The sequence below is a fragment of the Rana temporaria genome, chromosome 1, assembly GCF_905171775.1.
Source record: "Rana temporaria chromosome 1, aRanTem1.1, whole genome shotgun sequence".
Classification (NCBI taxonomy): Eukaryota; Metazoa; Chordata; class Amphibia; order Anura; family Ranidae; genus Rana; species Rana temporaria.
In genome coordinates, this window is record NC_053489.1 from 82924070 (window position 1) to 82941310 (window position 17241).

Genomic DNA, 17241 nt, shown 5'->3' on the forward strand with positions numbered 1-17241 from the left:
TGATGATGCATACAAAAATAAAATTTCACTGGGGGATGCAGCTTCTGACCTCTGAGATGTGAAGATGCAATCCTTAAAGTGGAGTTTCCATCCCAATTTTTTTTTTTTATTATTTTGCTCATTAGACCTACTGTAAAGTAAAAAAAAAAAAAAATGTTTTTGTTTTACTCATCTGGAAATGCCTGTTGCTATGCAGTCCCACGAAATCTGCCTTTGAAACCACCTAGGATTCTGACATCATCTCCCTCTAATGCTCCTGGGAAATGTGTGTCATCATTTCCCAGGATGCAGTGCGCTGTCCAATTATCACTCCCCATCCAAGACTTCCAGGAAGTAAGTGCCTGTAGGCTTCACAATGCCCACAAGCAAAATGACAACGGTGTAGACATAGTTTTATAAACTATCTATTTTGAATATCTATGCGGGTCGGCAGGGGATTGTAAAATAGTAAGTGACCGGATTTATATTATAAAAACGCAGGATGAAAGGACATACATTTAAAAAATGCTAATTGTGGTTGGAACTCCGCTTTAAATATGTGGAGAGAAAGCACTTGAATGAGTCATCACGGCAGTGACTCATCAGTAGATGATTTCAATCAGACAAAGGGGGCTGCAAAGCAAGCTTTGTTCACTGTGCTGTCTTTTTTTGCTAAGCCATAGTTGTTTCAGAAATCTTTGTCATGTAGTTCTAAAACTATGAACAAATCTTAAAATACAAATTCACGAAAATGTTGCAGATTTTTAAAAGGACCTTTTTATATATTCAGTGGTAATATATAGTAGCATGCAGTTGTTATTTTTTTTTTTATTCCTAATTTCACTCACCAGCTACATCTCAGATCAATGTATACATGACAGTTTTAGTATGATATCCGTAAAGCCAAGATATTGACTTTGTAGAACACAGGCATTCATGTATTTGCTTTATATGTTCTATTCCTATAATCTCCTCACTTGATCTCTGGTAATGTATATTCATGCCTGACTGGAAGGCTCCGGATGCTCTGGAAAGAGCGTGCCTCAGAGACTTTATATACTGTAGAAGGTTTTATCTTTCTGTCACACTTCTATGACTGTCAAGGTCAATTAGCACATCATGGGCTCCTGTACTGATAAAGTATAAATATACGTTGTAAAAGTTTATATTTGGTCAAGTTAGAAATCCACAGATATAGTCACAGTGAAATCATGCTCTGATTTGCAATGGTGCAAATGCACATTAAAAGGAAAAATATATATCCCTTTCACGCCGAGCGTACGCATATATGCGTCCTCGGCTTTCAGGGGTTGTACCGGGATGATGCCTGCAGCCGCAGGCATCATCCCGGTACCGTTGTTTAGAGCGGGCGATCGGCTTTCCAAACATAACAACCGATGCGGCTAAAAGCCGCTCGGTTGTTATGCCGGAGGAGCGGGAGGGGACATCCCCCCCCTCCCGCCGCCTCTCGCCGCTCTGACCGGGCCTCCCGTCCCACCGGGAGACCCGATCCACGATCCGGCGCCTCCAGCGTCTCGGCGCGCTCTGAAACAAAGCCGTAAACGGCTTTGATTCAGTGTGCGCATTGAAACCACGGAAGCGGCGTCATGACGTCACTTCCGGGTTTCTCGGCTGCCAATGGCGCCGGATTTAAAAAAGTACACAGTATTCAGAATCGCCGTTTTCGGCGATCTGAATACTTTGAAGTGCAAAGGAGGGCTCGGAGGTCTTTTAGACCCCGATCCCTCCATAAAGAGTATCTGTCACCACCTATTGCTGTCACAAGGGATGTTTACATTCCTTGTGACAGCAATAAAAGTGATCAAAATGTAAAAAAAAAAAAAAAAAAAATGTAATATTAGAAAAAATAAATAAATAAATAAGAAAACAAAAAAAAAAATTTTTTAAAGCGCCCCCCTCCCCGCGAGCTTGCGCAGCAAAGAAAGCGCATACGGAAGTCGCGCCCGCATATGAAAACGGTGTTCAAATAACACATGTGAGGTATCGCCGCGATCGTAAGAGCGAGAGCAATAATTATAGCACTAGGCCTACTCTGTAACTCTAACCTGGTAACCGTAAAAAAAGTTTAAAGCGTCGCCTATGGAGATTTTTAGTTACCGTAGTTTGTCGCCATTCCACGAGTGCGTGCAATTATAAAGCGTGTCATGCTTGGTATCTATTTACTCGGCATAACATCATCTTTCACATTATGCAAAAAAATTGGGCTAATTTTACTTTTTCATTTTTTTAAAATTCATGAAAGTAAATTTTTCCCAAAAAGTTGTGTTTAAAACACCGCCGCACAAATACCGTATGACATAAAATATTGCAACAATCTCCATTTTATTCTCTAGATTCTCTGCTAAAAATATATATATAATGTTTGGGGGTTCTAAGTAATTTTCTAGCCAAAAATATGGATTTTAACTTGTAAACACCAAATGTCATACATAGGCATAGGCATGAAAGGGATATATTTTTTAACTTGCCTTTCCTGCAGCATAAACACATTTGGGAACGGCTTATTGCCTGTAGGGCCTCCATCTGTTTATATGAGGTCATTCCTCTGTAGCCTATATCACCAAAGTCAGTCTCAGCATGTTTGGAAGAGGTTAGAGTTTGATCTGGTAAACAGAGTCTGCTGTAATTGATTTCCGCAAATAAGGTTTTTACTTCAAATACAAACAGAACTAGATACGCCTGAAAATAGGCTTCATCCGACCGACGTAACTTTCCTACGCCGGCGTATAGTGGGCGCATATTTACGCTGGCCGCCTCATTGCAAATATGCAAATGAGGGAGATACGCCGATTCACGAACGTACTTGCGCCCGGCGCCTAATACGCGGTTTACGGAAGGCGTAAAGTTATTCCTCATATAGGAGGCGCAACTGATGCAAAGGTATGGACCTGGGAACCGAGCCGTCGTATTTTACGTCGTTTACGTTGTACGTGAATATGACTAGGCGTAGGTTACGTTCACGTTGTAGGCAGTGATCCGTCGTATCTTAAGGAGTAGTTCCGACGTGATTCTGAGCATGCGCACTGGGATACGGCCACGGGACGACACATGCGCCGTTCACTTTAAGTACTTCTATGACGCTTGGCCCATCATTTGCATGGGGTCACGCCTCATTAGCATGGCTCATGCCCATTTCCACCTAAGCTGGCTTACGCCGATGGAAACCCAGCATATCTTTAACAGCGAGTGGGAGCAAGTGCTTTGTGAATCCAGTGCTTGCATCTGTGCGCTGCGCCGGCATAGCGTAAAAGAGATACGCTAGAGCTATGCAGATAGAGAAATAGAAGGACAGCCGCACTCCAAAAAGTCTTGAAAAAGACGTGCTCTTTATTGGTGGAAAAAATGCACAGCATACAATCAGCATACAGTGGGGAAAATAGCTGACGCGTTTCGCATTGACTTTCAATGCTTAATCATAGCTGTGTTTGTGACCTGAAATTCTACTTAGGTCTGTTTTCACACAGTGGTTAGAAAAAAGGTATTTGCAGCTCCGGACTAGCAAACACACATCACTTGCTGACTGCAAAGAAAAAGAAAATGAAATATTTGTATGTTTGTTAAATAAAAAAAAAGTATTTTTTACATTTCAGCATGATACATAAAGAGAACACCCTCGGTTGCACTATACACTCCCTATAAACCTTTCAATAGCAAGAGCTTTAATTGTTCTTGTAGTCCTAGCCTAAAATAATACATTTTTTACACAATATTCGAATGCTAAAATGTTGTCTCTTCTCTGGCATCCAAAGTAAAAGGTTCTTCCTAAAGTATATTAAAAAAAGTCTTTTTTTTTTTCCTTTTTTTTTTTTGTTCCCGAATGGAGAGATAATATATTCTCTTCTCAGTCTTGAAATATATATGTAGTTACAGCTAAAGCTGAATTCAATTTTGCTCTTTTAGTTTTAATCCAAGGAAAGTAGAGTATAAACTGCAGATAAACTGAACATTTGCTAGCCTTTTTTCACAGTTGTGAAAGTTGAGAGAACGGATATACATTTTGAGATCAAAAGTAAAATTATTTGTAAGAAATTAAAAATGGAAAGCTAGAAATGTTAGCATTCCAATGAGTCAGTGGGCTAGATTCAGGTAGGGGGATGTAAGTTTGTGCGGGCGTAGCGTATGTTATTTACGCTACGCCGCCGCAATTTATAGAGGCAAGTGCAGTATTCACAAAGCACTTGCTCCGTAAGTTGCGGCGGCGTAGCATAAATCTGCCGGCGTAAGCGCGCCAAATTCAAATTGTCAAGAGGTGGGCGTGTTTTATGTAAATAAAACATGACCCCACGTAAAAGACGTTTCTCACGAACGGCGCATGCGCCGGCCGTGAACGTATCCCAGTGCGCATGCTCCTAATCACGTCGCAAATAGTCAATGCTTTCGACGTGAACGTAATTTTCTGCAAAGCCCTATTCGCGAACGGCTTACGCAAACGACGTAACATTTTCAAAATTTGACGTGGGAACGACGTCCATACTTAACATTGGCTATGCCTCATATAGCAGGAGTAACGTTACGCCTGAAAAAGCCTTACACAAACGACGTAAAAAAATCCGCCGGGCGCACGTACGTTTCTGAATCGGCGTATCCAGCTCATTTGCATATTCTACGCTGAAATCTACGGAAGCGCCACCTAGCGGCCAGCATAAATATGCACCCTAATATACGACGGCGTAGGAGACTCATGCCGCTCGTATCTTAGCCTAATTAAAGCGTATCTGGGTTCCAGAATACGCTTAAATTTACGACGGCGTAGATTCAGAGTTACGACGGCGTATCTACTGATACGCCGGCGTAACTGTTCTCTGAATCTAGCCCAGTAAGTGCATGGTAAAGGCCGAATGACCATGATATCACAGCTCCTCCTAGCGTTCAAGTGTTGGAAGCCTACACCATGGGAGATTCTGGATTTGAGGTCCTATAACATGTGTCACAGGCTCAAAAAATGCAAGTTACAACGGAGAAATCAAGTATTTACATGCTTAATTGGAGTTTTCTATATTTTCCCCAATTTTTTTTTTTTTTGTTCTCTTGTAATACCAGTGTGCCTTTGAATTTTCTATACAATTTGACTAGTCCTTTACCCCACCCTTCACCTCCATACATAACCTTTTATGTAGATGCTGGGAAGAAGCAAAGGGGAATACTATAAAGTGCATTTGAGTAATGCCACGTACACACGATCGGTTCATCCGATGAAAATGGACCGATGCATTTTTTCAGCAGATATCCGATGTAGCTGACTTTCATCAGTCTTGCCTACACACCATCAGTTAAAATCAGTTTGTGTCAGAACGCGGTTACGTAAAACACTACGACGTGCTGAGAAAAATGAAGTTTAATGCTTCCGAGCATGCTTCAACTTGATTCTGAGCATGCGTGGATTTTTAACCGATGGACTTGCCCACAGACGATCATTTTTTTCTATCTGTTTTTAACCATCAGATAATTTTAAACAGGTTCTAAGTTTTTTCACCGATGGGAAAAAAACGATGGGGCCCACACACGATCGGTTCGTCCGATGAAAACTGTCCATTGGACCGTTTTCATCAGACGAACCGATCGTGTGTACGCGGCATTACACGTCTGTCTTCTGGGGCTGCTGACATCACACCCAAGATTGCAGGGCCCAGCTCCTGTTTTACGGACTACACAAGTGATGGTTTTAAATGTAAATATAATATTATCAGGAGAATGTTGTGGGAAATAAATGATCCTAAACCACAGGACATCAGTTGAATAAAAAATAGTTGCTTAAAATAATTCACATGACTTGGTAGCTGCACAATGTTTTTTTTGAAGAACATTAGACTCGGATCCTCTCCTCTGCACATGTATCGACCTTTGAATGGTCATCCTCAGCAGATGGGGGAGGATACCTCTCTCAAGCGTTTAAATATCCTTTCATTGCTATGGTAACCTCCCAAGCTTTTCCCTGGCAGATCCAAGTAACTAAAAGTCTGCCCACTTCCTGCAGGCCCCGAAACACACTTTCACCACAATCAAATGGCCGGCAAAGGATCGTATCAAAATATCACTGCATCTGCATGGGATTAACCGGCAAAACATTTTGCCTATCTTACTCTCCCTCACTACCAGTGGTGGCTGGTGCTCAAAATTTTTGGGGGGGCGCAAACAAACTGAAAAAAAAAACCCATCAATTGCTGCCCTGATGATAATATAATGAATTCCTTTATCTTATGGGTCCTACCAGTAGCTGTTGCCATAAACTCTGTTTTTTTTACATTACTTCCTTTAGTGATCCTACACGGTAAACATCTACCGCATGAGTAAAAACCTGTCAAAAAAGGTGGAAGTGTTCCTGTCCTTTTAATGGGTGGGTTGAGCACACCGGGAGCCAAAATGTTTTTTAAGTTTGGAGCCTTCTTTATAGATACATTTAGGGACTGATGCGAGTGCTTCCCCACCTAAATTTTACAGAGCAGTTGAAAGAAGAAAAGGATAATAAAGAATATACTCAATGCAGTGTACAGAATCATTAAATACAAGCTATCCATGGATTTGTTTGGCCTTCAGCAGACATGCATTCTTGCTGATTGAAGCGTATGTTCATTAACTAACTAATATAATATATTGTAACGGCTACCCATGTAGTGAGAGGGTATCAGCCGTTGGAGAAGTCCTTTTCCCTGGCAAGTGGCGATATGCAGGTACCGCCGGTATATCCCATCGAACGCCCTTTCAATAAACGAGACGGGGCTACGTTTTGAAGAGTCAAGCAGGACTTGAAGGAACACTAGTGTTGTTTAAATGTTACAAAAAATATAACAGGATATGCAAAAAGGAAATCAAGGATGCAAAAATTCAAAACGAACGACAGATTGCAAAAGATAGTAGGACAAACCCCAAAAAAATTATTTAAATATATTAATAGTAAAAAGGTGAAGTCTGAGCATGTAGGTCCCTTACAAAATAATCTAAAGTGGGTGACTGGGGACAAAGAGAAGGCAAATTTATTAAATGTTTTCTTCAGCTCTGTGTATACAATGGAGCATGGGGGAGCTCATGTCCAAAATGGGGGTGGGAGTGACACAGCCTCAAATCCACAATGGCTCAAAAGTGATATGGTCCAGAAATATTTAGACAGAATAAAGGTGGATAAAGCACCTGGACCTGATGGCATCCATCCACGGATCCTAGGTGAGTTGAGCTCTGTCATTTCAAAGCCACTGTATCTAATATTTAGGGACTCATTAAAGACAGGAATAGTACCACTGGATTGGCGCAGGGCCAATGTGGTGCCCATATTTAAAAAGGGAACAACGTCTTTACCAAGTAACTATAGACCTGTTAGTTTAACTTCTATAGTTGGGAAGATACTGGAACGTTTAATAAAAGACCACATGGATGAGTTCTTGCTGGAAAAAAACTATTTAAGCAGCAGACAGCATGGATTCATGAAAGACAGAAGTTGTCAGACAAACCTGATTTCCTTTTATGAAGAGGTAAGTAAAACCCTGGACAGAGGCGTGGCTGTGGACGTGATATATTTTGATTTTGCAAAAGCGTTCGATACAGTTCCGCACACACGGCTCATGTGTAAGGTAAGGTCTACAGGATTGGATATATCAGTTTGTAAATGGATAGAAAACTGGCTGAAAGACAGAATTCAGAGAGTCGTGGTTAATGATTCTTACTCTGAATGGTCCAAGGTTATCAGTGTTGTACCCCAAGGTTCAGTGCTGGGACCCTTACTTTTCAATATATTTATAAATGATATTGGGTCTGAGATCAAAAGTAACATTTCTGTCTTTGCAGATGACACCAAGCTATGCAGTGGAATAACGTCCTTGCAGGATGTCTCCAATTTACAAGCCGACCTCAATGCTCTGTCTAATTGGGCGACTAAGTGGCAGATGAGGTTTAATGTAGATAAATGTAAAGTTATGCACTTGGGGGCTAAGAATATGCATGCATCATACATACTAGGGGGAGTACAACTGGGGGGATCTGCAGTGGAGAAGGATCTGGGGGTTTTAGTTGACAATAAGCTCAATAATGGCATTGAATGCCAAGCTGCGGTTTCCAAAGCGAGCAAAGTCCTTTCTTGTATTAAGAGAGGTATGGACTCCAGAGACAGAGATATAATTTTGCCCCTGTACAAATCATTAGTAAGACCTCATCTGGAATATGCAGTTCAGTTTTGGGCACCAGTTCTCAAAAAGGACATCGGAGAACTGGAGAAAGTGCAGAGAAGGGCAACCAAACTGATAAGAGGCATGGAGGAGCTGAGCTATGAGGAAAGATTAGAGGAACTGAATTTATTCACTCTTGAGAAGAGGAGAATAAGGGGGGATATGATCAACATGTACAAATATATAAGAGGTCCATACAGTGTACTTGGTGTTGAGTTATTCACTTTACGGTCAACACTGAGGACAAGGGGGCACTCTTTACGTCTAGAGGAAAAGAGATTTCACCTCCAAATACGGAAAGGTTTTTTCACAGTAAGAGCTGTGAAAATGTGGAACAGACTCCCTCCAGAGGTGGTTCTGGCCAGCTCAGTAGATTGCTTTAAGAAAGGCCTGGATTCTTTCCTAAATGTACAGAATATAACTGAGTACTAAGATTTGTAGGTAAAGTTGATCCAGGGTAAATCCGATTGCCTCTCGGGGGATCAGGAAGGAATTTTTTCCCCTCCTGTAGCAAATTGGATCATGCTCTGCTGGGGTTTTTTGCCTTCCTCTGGATCAACTGTGGGTATGGAGTTGGGTGTATAGGATTTTACTGTGTTTTTTATTTTGTTTTTTTATTTTTTGTGGTTGAACTGGATGGACTTGTGTCTTTTTTCAACCCGACAAACTATGTAACTATGTAAGGACTGATTTAATGGGACATTTTCCTTAGCTTATATGTGGTTACAACTGTGACAGGAACAATGACAATCTCCGCCCCCCCCCTCACACAGATACTTTGAAAGAATGACATCTCCTTGAATCAATCAGTCTCTAGACATTCCGGCACCGAGACCCACTTAACATGACCTGGCCGGGCACATTCCTTTCTCAATAGAATTCAATTAACCTTTAGAACAATACACACTCACACATCATCACGTTAGCATACACCTGGCAGGAGGCTGTTAACTGGTAATACACAACAGAACGTCAATTAGCATTTAGCAGTGAAAAAGTCACTCTACAATTAACCCTTTGAGCTCAGTAACAAGTCATGCAGTCCTCTGTAGGCAGAATAGTTCATAGGTCCGTTACACTACTCCCCTTTTGTGGAACACTCCGGCAGACCCGGATTGATCCTTTTCGGGTCAACTTGGGGATGTCCGGTCTGCTGTTAGGGTAAAAGTTCCGTTTGCTTGGACAGTCCGTCGGCATTCCCATTGACTTACCAGGTCGGTAGCTGATGGTGACGGTGAATAATAGAATTCAGTTCTGGAACAGTCACTTGCTTTGCTCTCTCAATGGCTCCCAAAACCTGTTGCTGATGCTCTTGGGACAGATAAGGCACCATCTGGATGCAAATCCCATTTAATCTTTTGACAATTTCTGCCTGTTTGTGCATTTCAATGTTCAAGCCACGGGACATCTCATAATACATGACATAGTGTCGTTGCATCTCTGATTTCTCACTGGCCAACTTGTCACATTCCCATTTTAGACTGTGATATTGTGCCGGATCTACAGTACATTTCGGTGAAGGTAGTCTTACCCGTTCTCAGCAGCAAGCGGGTTGATTCCAGCAATGCGGGTGGTCACGGGACAAGCAGCAGCAGGTGTAGGTAAATAAGCCGAAGTCAGAGGGCCAATGTCGTTGCCCAGCACCACCTCGGCAGGTAGGTTGTCCATGATACCAACTGTGGTCTTTCCTGACCCGGCTCCCCAGTCTAAGTGCACCCGGGCGGTGGGTACGCGAAATACAGCACCCCCTGCGACCCGGACGGCAACTGTGCGAGTGGACACGTTCTCTGGCTTTACCAGATGTTTTTGAATCAGAGTGATAGTAGTCCCGGAATCTCTTAGGCCTTGTGCTACTTGTCCATTCACCCGTACCTCCTGACGGTGATGCTGACGGTTATCCGGAGAGGCAGCTTGTATTGGGTCTGCCTCATACCAAATTCCCAGACATTCCTCAGGGCCCCCCTCGGTCTCCAGGCAGTGGGCCGCAGAGGGACGTGATGGAGTGACCTCTGTGTTGGGTGTTGTGCGTCTCCAGTTATTATTTGTAGCTCTCAAAGTGCAATAACGAGCAATATGTCCCGTGTCGCTGCAGTGATGGCACGTCACCCTAGGCGAATCCCGGGGGTAGTTGCTAGGCCCCTGAGGACATGGTGGGACTGGAGCCCAAAACTCTGGGCGTGGGGTGACGGTTGGAGTACGCGGTTCTACCTTCTGAGCCAGCCGCGTAGTACCCTGGCTTACTTTCCTTGTCTCCGCGTACTCATCTGCTAGCCGAGCCGCCTTGTTTAAGTTAGCGGGACAGCGATCTCGTACCCAGTCTTGTTTGACCCTTCAACGTAGCCTTGTCTCGTTCGGGAAGGGGAATTCTCTCTCTCTCTCTGGATCTATTGGACGGGGATACCGGCGGTACTTGCATATCGCAGCTTGCCAGGGAAAAGGACTTCAACGGCTGAGACCCTCTCCCTAGCTGGGTAGCCGTTACATATATATATATATATATATATATATATATATATATATATATATATATATATATATATATATATAGGCTTTTACTGATTAAAAATGTTGTGTTCGGTTAATCGATTTTTGTTTAATCGATTAATCAACTAATTTCAATTAATTATAACGCACATACAGATCCAACTACTTTTAGCTGATCTCCTTGCAGGCTGATTCCCATTGCAGCTACCAACCACTGGAAAAATGGATAGCAGGATACAAAAAACACACAAAGGCAGCACTCGATAGGAATAGCATTAAAACTTTTATAGTCTTCAAGTAGGTAACAAAATAAATATTGCACTGGAGATAAAATCAATGTAGCTACATAAACTGTAAAAATGGTGCGCATAATACCAAACGGTAGCAAAAGCAGTCATAAAAACATGTAGCCAAGTATGATACTGGTATAAAAATGTGTACAACGATACCACTGCTGAATCCAGATGAGGAGAGGTTAACATCAGTCCGTCGGCATGTAGATGTCCCGTGAAGGGAACTATCACAACTCCCAGTGGATGGTTGTAGAATCCCAGGTTGAGGGAAGTGATAGAGGGAAGTGTAACAGCCCTTGCGTGTGGCAGATAGTAAGGTCTCACCGGCATACAGATATGAAGGCACAGCAAAGGAGCCCTTCAGATGGACACGGCAAGCCCTGATGGTGTCCGTGACGTCACCGGATTTCCGACGGAACTCCCTGAAGGCCCGGAAGCCGGCGGAGAGGTGAGTACCAATCAAAAGAATTTTGATCGATCAAAAAAATTAAAGATTAATAGTTAATTTCCACAGCCCTAATTATATATATATATATATATATATATATATATATATATATATATATATATATATATATATATATATATATATATATATATATATATATATATATATATACTTTGCATATCTATAGAGAGAACAACTAGTTCACTTAGTGAACCATGCATCTAGTCTGGGTTTAGTGGAGTGGTAAGTAGTTAAGACTCTTCAGTTCCCAAATTGGCCAGCTGGTTTATCAGGTTATTGTGAATGAACTTCTACATTTCAGGACCTTGGTTTGGCTTGAGCTTGGTGTGATATATTTTCTAACTTCTGTGATCTTATAATAAATAAAAAGCAGAAATGTATTGTGCTTTCGCTATAAGGTCATCACTAAGTTAAATTCTGTAGTGGCCACATTGTTTGATTGTGGTAGGCTGCTAAAGGCTAACTCTGTTTTGTGTATACTGTATTCTTATCCTGTGATAATCTTGGACCCACCAGGAAGTGTTGAAGAGGTATATGGGTATGGTGGGGAGAAGAGCAAGTTCCTCGGTTGCCGTCAGTTTAATAATTTTACACTGCTTTTGATGAAATTGTCAAAGAAAGGAGACGCTGGACTGGATAGAAGTGAAAGAAATCATGGCAGTGGCAAGGGATGAAGCAGCGATGGGGCTTAAGCAGCGATAAGGATAGTGGCACTATCAGTGTTTTGCTTTAAGGGTGAAGTGCTAGGCTCATTATACGTTTTAATGGTTCTGTTTCATGGTTAGGCTAAGGGATAAGTTTTAGTATTAGAGGGAACATTATGTGATAAGGGTTAATTTAGAGCAATTGTTTAAGTGTTCGAGGTTGGACAAGGGTTTAAGTGGACTTAAAATTACTCTTCACTTGAATCAACAGAGACCTTGTCAGCATTACAAAATGTAATTTTCTTATTACTGAAATACCTTTTCATGTCATTACTAAAAAGGCTTTTTTTTACATGCCAAGCTCTAATTATCTTACTGGATATAAATTGAATGCAACAAAATCAAAAACCCTTCCCATTAATATCCCATCGCCACCCTGCTGAGTCCTCAGGCAGCCTTCCCTCATTGTTGGAAAACGAATAAGCTTAAATATTTAGGTATTTTTTCTTTACTCCCTGAAGGTCAACATTATACCATACAAACTCACTGAGAGCCCTTTAAAATCAAAGGAAATCTTATGAACTTTCCTGAATAGTGAAAATAGCAGTGATAAAAATGACCCTCCTGCCTAAGTAAATGTACTTTTTCGAGCTTTAACCTGTTCCGGTGCCCATCCTGGAACTCTAGTAATGACAACAGAAGCTACTGGACTTTACTTGAGGGAGAAAGGGTAGTGAATATTATACTCTTTACTTCAAAACTGCATGGAGGCTTTTGTCTTTCCTCACATATATTGTATAGCTGCCCGAATAAGGTGCACCCCTGCATGGTACTTCCTACAAATTAGATGGTCTGAGCCAGAATGCTTATGGCTTGCTCAAACAAATGCCGCAAACACACGCGATCGGATTTTAGGTCGGAAGAACCTTGGATGTTTTTTTAGACGGAATTCCGCTCAAGCTTGGCTTGCATACACACGGTCACACAAAGTTTTCTGAACTTTCATCCGTCAGGAACACAGTGATGTACAACACTACGATGAGCCAAGAAAATGAAGTTCAATGCTTCCGAGCATACCCCAAATTGTTTCCGAGCATGCGTCGGAATTTTGCGCATCGGAATTGCTACAGACGATCAGATTTTCCGATAGGAATTTTTTCCGTCTGAAAATTTGAAAAACCAGCTATGAATCTTTTTTGGGCGGAAATTCCGACAGCAAAAGTCCGATGGAGCATGCACACGTCCGGAATTTTCATTCAAAAGCTCACATCGGACTTTTGCTGTCGGAATTTGCGATCGTGTGTATGGGGCATAAGATTCATACTAAGACAATTTGGACTCAGTCTAAACATAAATACTATCTGACCTCACCAGTCACTCTCTGCTGACTTCTTTCTTGCAAACACTTTCACCACCATCTAGTCTCACCTCAGGTATCATTATCAAAGACATCATTGACAGCACAGCCAGGATTCTACTGTCACGATCGCTATCGTGCCAAACAGACAGCAAGGCGTGGTCACGCCCCAAGTGGCTCTGGGTGGGATTGAACCCAGGACTTCTCCTTCACTGCTCCAGATCTTTGCCTTTTGAGCCACTTCTCAAGTTCATATTCTGCTTGCTGTCCATCAAAGCCTGGTTCTGAACTATGTGCTGATTGCCTGTCTTTGAATCTCCCTGCAATCTGCACCTGTTTATCCTGGTCCAGCTGAGGCAGGTTTCCTAATCAACCAGGGTATAAAGCCCTGCCTCACTATGAGGCAGGTGTCAGTTCATTGTACTCTGCTTGTCCTGTCTGTGCCAACGGTTCCTGTGATTGACTTCATCTACAAGACTGACCCCGGCTTCTGATCCTTTGGCTTACGTACCCTGGATTTGCTGTACTCCTGCCGTCACCTGGAATGGTCTTCAGAACCGCAAGTATCTTACACATAATACCATATACAGTCATACTGTGATCCGTCTGTTTTTGCTTACCTATAAGACTTGGCTTGCTGAACATTACATTGCTTGTCAGAACTTTCCTGGTTACTTATCTGAGTACTGCAAGTTATTCAATCGGTTTTTCATTACTTATATCATTGCCATAGACTCGTGCATTAATCCGGCCTGCTTACAAGTCACAGCCTAGCTAATTACCTAAACAGCCATTTAAGAACTTTATTCCTAAGTATTTACATCTGCTTATACATAGCTTATGAATTAATAAGCATTCATGATTAAGTTGATTCTCTAAAAAGAGGTTGTGATGAACTAAACCCTAAACTCTTTGACCATACAAGAGAGTGAAGTAGTGGTTTAACCCTGAGAAACCTCCGCAGCTGAGATCCAATTAAATCATAACTAAACTCATACGCAGGAGCGTTACATATGAGCATACAAACCTGCAAAATGGACTCCACTCAAGGTAAGCCTTTACAACTGCCCTTTGCAATGCTGGCATGCAATTTATAATTAGCGTCTGGAATTCTTTCCCAATACCTACAAATTAAACATTTTGCCAGCTTCTTTTATTTTGATGTTTTTGAAATATACGTTCTTCAATAGAATATGTAAAGACAGTCCTACTACCAAAGACCTTATTTCAACTATTTATCAACTGTTGAATACCATTTCTTTTGTTGCATTTCATAAGCATTCTTATACTGTAATACAAAGTGGTAGCAGGCATTGGGACTGGAAGTTATCATGGAGGAGTGTAAAATGATCTGGCTTAAAGTGGTTGTAAAGGTAGAAAAGTTATATTAGTCTTTTTTTTTGGGGGGGGGGGGTATTTTTTGGTACTTACCTGCTGGATTTTATGGTTTTGCACAGAGCAGCCTCAATACTCCTCTTCTTAGGTCCCCCACTGGCGCTCCCTGGCCTCTCACTCCTTGCTATGGTGCACCCAAGCTCTATATGTCCATACAGACATGGATCCATGGTCTGGCCCTGCCCCCTCTCTTTCCTCATTGGTTTACTGAATTTGATTGACAGCAGCAGGAGCCGAAGGCGTTTTGCTGCTGTCTCAGCCAATCAGGAGGGAGAGTCCCGGACAGCTGATTCTCTTGTGCAACATCACTGGATTGAGGCGGGGCTCAGGTAATTATTAGGGGGCTGGGGGGGGTGGCTGCTGCACATAGAAAGCTTTTTGTCTTAATGCATAGAATGCATTAAGATAAAAAAAAAACTTCTGCCTTTACAACTCTACATTAAGATAAATCCCACCTAAATACTTACCTGAGCCTGTTCTTGATCCAGTGCTGTGCTCAAAAGCAGCATTGTTGCTCTCTCTCCCCACTGGCTCAGAGGCAGCAGTGTGAGCCACCATTATATGTGTCAATCACAGCCTCTAAGGAGGAAGTTGGGGGGTGTCGATGGACACACATAGAGCGGCTCAGGAGCGAGCCTCCATGAGTGTCCCCATAGCAAGTAGCCGGGGGCACTCATGAGGGGTGAAGAGTCAGGAGCACTGATGGGGACCTAAGAAAAGGAGGATTGGGGCTGGTCTGTGAAAAACAATTGCATAGAGCAGGTAAGTATAACATGTTTTAAAAATCTCCCTCTACAATCACTTTTATGCTAGTAAGTGTTCCATTTGTACTCTTTAGAAGTAGACACGGTACCCCAACCCTGAAGTATTACATTCTCTTAATGTCAATATTGTTCCCACTTGTTTTAGGTGCCTGGCCCATGTGCGTTTGTTACTTTTATATATTCTGGAATCCCCCTAGGACTCAGCTGCTCTGGTGTGTAGTCCAGGAAATACCAAACCATATTACAACATATGTTCTCACAATCACTAGACAGATGTGTTTACTAGGTTTACCATTTCCCAAAATGTCCAAACAAATGCAAACTATTTGCCTACATTAGCTCCCCCTGCCTAACTTCTCTGAAATGACAGCATGCTTCCCCATCTTCTAAATTAGACCTTGTTTGGATCAAGCATATCTGAACCATGGAATGGAATCTCTTGGGTCTTATAACTATTGCTCAGAGCTTGGAACACTGAATATTGTTCGAGATCACACCTGTGAATTGACTGACATTTAGCTGTCAGGTCCTGATGCTTGTAACATTTTAATTTGATTTGTGCCCTTTGGTGCTGAGGTAAGGACCGTCCACAAGGAACTGTGGCATCACCGGACTGGCCAGAAGATAGTTAGATAAGGGTTTTATTATTAGAAAAGTAAATAAAAAAAAGTGCAGAGATTGGTGTTCAGGGATAATAGAAGGACTAAGGGTAGGAGTTGGAGGCTAGCCCATTCCTTAAACTAATGCTGCGTAGACAAGTTCGATGTGAGCTTTTGGTTGGAAATTCCGACCGTGTCTAGGCTCCATCTTACTTTTTCTGTCGAAATTTCTGACAGCAAAAATTTGAGAGCTGGTTCTCAATTTTTCCAACGGGAAAAGTTCTTATCGGAAATTCCAATCGTCTGTATGCAATTCCGACGCGCAAAAAAACATGCATGCTCGGAATTATTGAACTTAATTTTTCTCGGCTCGTTGTAGTGTTGTATGTCACTGCGTTCTTGACGGTAGGAATTTTGTGTGACCGTGTGTACGCAACACAAGTTTGAGCCAACATTCCGTCTGAAAAAAATCCACGGTTTTCTTGTCGGAATTTCCGATCGTGTGTACGTTGCATTACTCTTATATTGTATTTATCCTCCCTGTAGCATCCCTGTAACACAAACCCTTCCTAATTTAATCCTAATCCATAGTTTGCCAACTCACATCTGTGCCAGGATTATGTGCACTGAAGACCAAAACTTCCAGCACCAAAGGAGGCCATCACCCTAATCTACTGTTTATTATGATATAGGCAAAAGGTGTTCAGCATAGTAGATTGATACAGTATCATAGTCTTTAATGCTAGTCTTTACCTGAAAAGTTAAAGGTGGACTTTTTTTTAAACCATTTTCTTTTTTATGTGTGCGACATTGCAATGCTTGTTTACAAGTCTCTGTATAAAAGATTGCCATGTTTATTACTTGACTTTTACTTTACAAAACGAAAATAAAATACAAAACCCTAAATGTTCCAGAGATATCATTAAATAGCACCTAAATGACACTAGTGCACAGAAACATCCTACATAAACTATTGGAAATAACACAAGAACATCTGCTTCTTACAATAATGCATGCTCGAGGGAACAATCTCAGCAAACATTTTATCCAGTGTGCCTTTATATTGAATGGCAGAGATGGTTT